A 6,182-nucleotide genomic window follows, 5' to 3' on the forward strand; every position below is an offset into this window, starting at 1 on the left:
TTCAAGAAGAGATGAATTGAAGAAGGAATTGTTAAGCAAAAAGGAAACAAACTTTAAAGATTTGGAAAATTCTCAGCCTGTCCATATTTCAAAAAATGAGAAAGTGTATTCAGAAGATAACACCAAGGATATGGCTGGACCATCACTTGATAAAGAGATTATGAGATTATATAAGCAGAAACACTGCCAGTTTGAATTGAAGGGTATCAAGACAGGATGAAATAAAGAAAGGTTATTGGACTTCTTAGATTCTACAGGACAGGACAATAAAGATTTTCAGCTGCAAACATGCACTATTCTTCAAGAAAAGAAAAGAATGACAGTGAAAGAAAACAAGCTTATAGATACAGAGAAGAACAGATTGGTGGCTGCCGGAGGCTGGGGGTGGGGGTGGGTGATGGTGGACAGAATGGGTGAATAGGGTCAAAATGTACAAACTTCCAGTATGGGCTTCCCTGGTGGCGCAGTGGTTGAGAGTCCACCTGCCAATGCTGGCGGCGCAGGTTCAGGCCCTAGTCCAGGAGGATCCCGTGTGCCGCAGAGCAGCTGGGCCCATGAGCCATGGCTGCTGAGCCTGTGCTCTGGAGCCCCTGAGCCACAGCTACTGGGCCCATGGACCACAGCTACTGAGGCCCGTGTGCCTGGAGCCCATGCTCCACAGCGGAAGGGGCCACCGTGGTGAGGGGCCAGTGCACCGCAACGAAGAGTAGCCCCCCACTCGCCGCAACTAGAGAAAGCCCGTGCACAGCAACGAGGACCCAATGCAGCCAAAAATAAATAAATAAAATTTTTAAATAAAATAAATAAGTCATGAGGGTGTAACGTACAGCATGGTAACTATAGTTAACACTGTATTGCATACTTGAAAGTTGCTAAGAGAGTAGATCTTAAAATTTTTCATCACAATAAAAAAAATTTTGTAATTGCAGATGCTGAGGGATCTTAACTAGACTTACTGTGGTGATCATTTCAGTATATATACAAATATCAAATCATGTTGTACACCTGAAACTAATATTATCTTGTATATCAGTTATACCTCAATTTAAAACAAAGGAAAGAATCGCCCTGCATACAATTCAGAGATCATTAAGGCCACCACTTCGGTTTCAACAGGCCATATGGCTCCCGACTGAAGCTGTGGGGCTGGGGTCACCCAGAACCTTCAAGGCTAGATTCTCTCACCTGGAAGAGGCTTGGGGAAATGACCTCCACCTGACAGAGTTTTGAGGGCATGACCCCCGCCCTGCACAGCTGCAGGAGCAGAACTGTTGCCTCAATGGTTCCAGAAGGCAAAGCATCAAACAAAAGAGGATTATTCTGAGACTTATAATCTGATGGAATTCACCATGCTAGTTTTTGACCTGCTTGTGACTCATCACCGCTTCCTTCTTTCCTACTTCTCCCTTTTGGAATGGGGGTGTCTGTACTATGCTCATCCCACAATTGTATTTTGGAAGCACAGAACTTGTCTGGTTTCACAACTTTACAGCTGGAGAGGAATTTTTGCCTCAGATAAATCATACCTCGATTAACACTGATATCTGATTTTCTATTTAGATGAGACTTTGGACTTTGAATTTAGAATTAATTCTCAAAAGATTTAAGGCTTGGGGCTACTGGAATGGTGTGAATATATTTTGCATGTGAGAATGGCATGAATTTTGTGGAGCCAGGAGTGGAACAGTATGGACTGAACCGTGTCTTTCCAAAATTCACATGCTGAAGTCCAAACCACAAATGTGATGGCAGCTGGAGGTGGAGACAGATTTCAATGAGGTCATGAAGGTGTGACCCTTATGATTAAGGCCCTTATAAGAAGAGACATCAGAGAGCTTGCTTCCTCTCTCTCCACCATGTGAGAACAGTGAGAAGGTAGCCTTCTGCAACCCAGGAAGAGAGCCCTTACCAGGGAACTGAATCCTCATAGTGGACTTCCCAACCTCCAGAAATGTGAGAAATAAAAAGCGTGTTGTTTAAGCCACTCAGTCTATGGTATTTTGTTACGACACCCAGTGCTCATTAATACAAGTTTTGTCCCAGTTTCTTTGTATTTCCTTCTTTGTTTGTATTTCTTTCTTTATTTTGTCCAAGTTTCTCTGTATATCTTTTATTTATATTTTTTCCATTTTTCCTTTCCTGCCCTGCACTTGACAGATCAGATTTCCTTTGATGGGTTTAAATTCATACATCCTTCAATTTTTTTCTGGTTGCTGCCTCTCCTTTCATTTTTAAAAAATTTAACAATATCTCTATCTTCCTGAAATACAGAATAGATACTTAAATATATTCTATCTTCCATGGTACCCAAGCCCTTCCATGGCCTTCTCCCCCAGCAAGTTCTTTTTTTCACTAGACTTAAAAAAAAAATGCATAACAGACGAATAAAGAACTATTCTTAAAGAAAATATAGGAGCATATATTTATGGTCTTAGGATAGGGAAAAATACTCTTAAGCCAGTTCCTCTCCCCAAAATGTGAGTAATGCTAACTTTCTGCATTATTTTAGATAGTCAATGAACCAGAGTCAAGTACCAATTGAGTGGTTTCTTTTTCTCACTGTTTTGAAATTTAGATAACCAGGTCTGAAAGAATCAACTGAAGCTTTACTCAGACAGAAACCATGTCTTATTTTGGCCAATTTCTTAACCATTTTGGCCTTGAAGTTTTGGAGACTAATAAGCAAATTCTGAACTCTATCTCAAGTTAATTCATACTCTGTGGAGCTCAGACTCCTGGCAGCAGGTCCACCTGAGCAGAGAGAGCAAATAAGCTTACCCTTCCCCCTCTATTTCAACCTCCGCGTCCTCAGGCATACACGGGTTTTAGGGGGTTTGCAGCAAGCAAGTCGTAGTGTACTAAAAATCACACTGGGAGCTTCCGGGTTGGTGAACAGAGCGGAAATTCAGGAGGAGTGGCGTGCCTGGGGAGTACCTGGGACATCCCGGCCCTTCCCACACACCTCGCCCTGCCTCACGTATCTCTTCACCGGGCTGCTGATTCTTAATATGCTTAAGGGCTCACCTTTCCGCAGAAAAACTTCTTTCTGGAATAGGCATGGCCTCCTTCTCTCCATCTGAGCATTGGACCCACTGTCAGAGCGGATGGGCAGAGATGCTGCAGAACCTCCGGGCGCCAGGCTCCCGGGCGGGAGCTACAACTCCCGGGGGCGGCTGCAGACGGCCGCTGACGCCGCGACGCGCCTGCGCAGTGGCCGAGGCTGCGGTTTGAGGTTCCCGCCAATTCTCTGGGCCATCCGGCCTGGGACAAGTTCTGCGCTCTGTGGAGGCGTTGGACGCAGCCCAGCTGCCCAAGCTGCTTAAGCTTTATTACCGGAGGCTCTTTCCATAGGCCCAGTACTGTCGCTGGCTCAACTTTGGTGGAGTGATAAAGAATTACTTTCGGCACCGTGAGTATTCATTTACGTTGGAAGGATATTTACGTTCACTACCAATCCTTCAACAACCAGAGTGATCTGGAAAAGAGGATGTAGACAAATGTTCTAAGTGCTAGGCTCTCATGACATCGGTCATATGCACCATCGACAGAGCCCTGAAGGAGGATTTGGGATTTTTTTTTTTTTTTTTTTTTTTTTTTGCGGTACGCGGGTCTCTCACTGTTGTGGCCTCTCCCGTTGCGGAGCACAGGCTCCGGACGCGCAGGCCCAGCGGCCACGGCTCACGGGCCCAGCCGCTCCGCGGCTTGTGAGATCCTCCCGGACCGGGGCACAAACCCGTGTCCCCTGCATCGGCAGGCGGGCTCTCAACCGCTGCGCCACCAGGGAAGCCCGAGGATTTGGGATTTAAGCATCGTCTCTGGGTATGTTCTTGAAGGAGAGGTGTTCATTGCTGGGTCTGGGATGAATCCTAAAATTGCCCTCTGAAGTACTTTCTGGGGTAGTTGAGTATTTGAGCCTTGTTAAGTGTGGCCAAGACGTTACAAAGAAAGTTCACCTAAGTGAAAAAATTAACCCTTTTGTCAGAAAATCTATAAACATAATAAAAAGAATACATTGATGAATATGTCTTGATCAAGATATACTTGAAAATAAAGCTGGAATAAGATTGTAGGCCTTGTTTCTGAAACAATTCATGATGAACATCAACAAAGCTTCCAAAATCATCACCGTTCGCTTCAGGGTTGGGAGCATTTGAAGAAGGTAGCCAGCAGGTGTCAGAATAACATCGAAAATGACAAATGTGGACCCTGGCTATAGTGAGAGATCGCGCTCCAGTACTGTTTTCCACAGCTGGGTATCAGTGTTAGCAAAGGAATCAACCATTGACTGAAGAGGCCTTTTAGTGGTCAACCTAAAACAGATTGCACTGTGCTTATCGATTTACAGAAAGTAGATCAGTTTGATCCATTTACTGTACCAACCATAAGCGCCATGTGCCGTGAATTGGATACTATTTCCACTAGTGAATAGGAAAAAGAGAAGGAAGCTGAATCTGATATTTAGCATAGAATCAGAGATTATAAGAAGACCAGCCTAGCTCCTTATGTAAAAGTTTCTGAACAGTTTCTTGAAAGTTTAAGTAAATCAACAAAAGGAGAAGTTATTGAGAAGAGTGATTTACAAAAACACTTCTGAAGATAACAACTCCCTTCAAACCAGTGTGGATATCTTCTACCTTCAACCAAGAATCAAATACTTCACGATCCATTTAATAAATATGGCAGAGCCACACATGCATTTTATGCTCAAAGCAATCTTTTTTTTTTAAGAAATAATTATGTTGAAAAGATTCCTGAGACCACCAAAGGAGAGTGTCAAGTTCCCTGGAAGGAGCCATAATGGGAAGAATAAGTGGATTGCAGATAAATGTGTAAAATTTAATATTGTACAAAGATAATTCTAAGATTTCTGATATGAATACACAGTTCTCCTGGTTGCCGTATACAGAGGTAAGTGAGCAGTAATATGTCTAAAACTTTAATCTCAGTTCACTGGATACACCCTCCATATTTCTGGAATGGATGTTCTAGGTGAATGAGGGCTTTGTCCTTAAGTCTTAGACACTTAAGTTAATTGTATGTGGAGCGTGTCACTTCCTAATTTTGCTCACTAATATTTTTATTGGTCAGAGCATAGACCACTGACCATCTTTTAAAAGTTATTTTGAACTAGACATCTAAACCTACCAAAACTTCAAAAGATATGAGTTACTAGATTACAATATTAGGGTCCAGTAGAGTATTTTTTACAGCTATTGCAATTGTAACTCCTAACTTCTTCCCTCAGAGAACAATTGGATTAATCTACCTTAAAGAAGCAGCTTAGAAAAAATAACCAACTTCATTTCACCAACATAAAACCTGTTGTATTTGTCAAAACACTTGGACTTTCCATATATCTAGATACTTAAATTGAATTTTAAAGGTTTTGTTTCTTCCATGTTTGATTTTGTGTGATACATTTTGAAGTGTCAGATTTATTTTGCTTGGTTTTACAACCAATCTGAACAAAGCAGTTGTTCTGGTTTACATTCTATCTTCTGAGAAACATTGAGAAACCGGCTTTTGGGCTAGTGCTTTCTGTGACAATGAAATTTGTCGTTCCTTTAACATTGTTTTCTCTATAGGCACACAGTCTTTTTTTTTTTTTTAATCTTTTGGTTTATATACAACAGATGCTATAATGTAGTCAACACATTTAAATGCCTTGCATTTCTTTCTTTTCTAATTTTTTTAAAGAAATATTAAAGACTGTGTACAAAAACCAAATACTCTGGATTGCGGTCTGTATATGAGGATCAAGAAAGTGGCTCAGTAAGAAACAATCTAAATTAGAGTTTATCTGGGAGAAAACCCAGATCAGTGTTCCTTATGAGAAGCATTGAGGTTTTAGTCCCACCTACTGTCCTAAACATGGAATCACATCTTGGAAATAAAATCTTATATGTCATGGGCAAGACTCAAAGACTAGGCAGCTAGCATGAGGCTGGGCACTGACTCAAAGCAGGTACAGTCAAAGGGATGTTTCTTGGTGTTTCTTCATTACTATCCCGAAAAACAACCATGCTAAAGAAGCTATTCTTAGATCTAAGGAATTTACCAAATATTTACAGGGCCAGTCTATAGAAGTACTCACTGATATATCAACTTTAAAAAATAGGAAGGTTTGAGATGATAGAAATCCTGATTTGATAGAAATAAGAATGGATGGTGACGGCAGTCAG

At 41.7% G+C, this 6,182-nt stretch overlaps 1 pseudogene; it reads left to right on the plus strand.

Annotated features, from left to right (window-relative positions):
* The first annotated feature begins 3,104 nt into the window (after positions 1–3,104).
* On the plus strand, positions 3,105–4,594 carry LOC137225953 (DNA primase small subunit-like; annotated as a pseudogene).
* Positions 4,595–6,182: the final 1,588 nt, after the last annotated feature.

This window comes from Pseudorca crassidens, chromosome 6, assembly GCF_039906515.1.
Source record: "Pseudorca crassidens isolate mPseCra1 chromosome 6, mPseCra1.hap1, whole genome shotgun sequence".
In the NCBI taxonomy this organism is placed as follows: Eukaryota; Metazoa; Chordata; class Mammalia; order Artiodactyla; family Delphinidae; genus Pseudorca; species Pseudorca crassidens.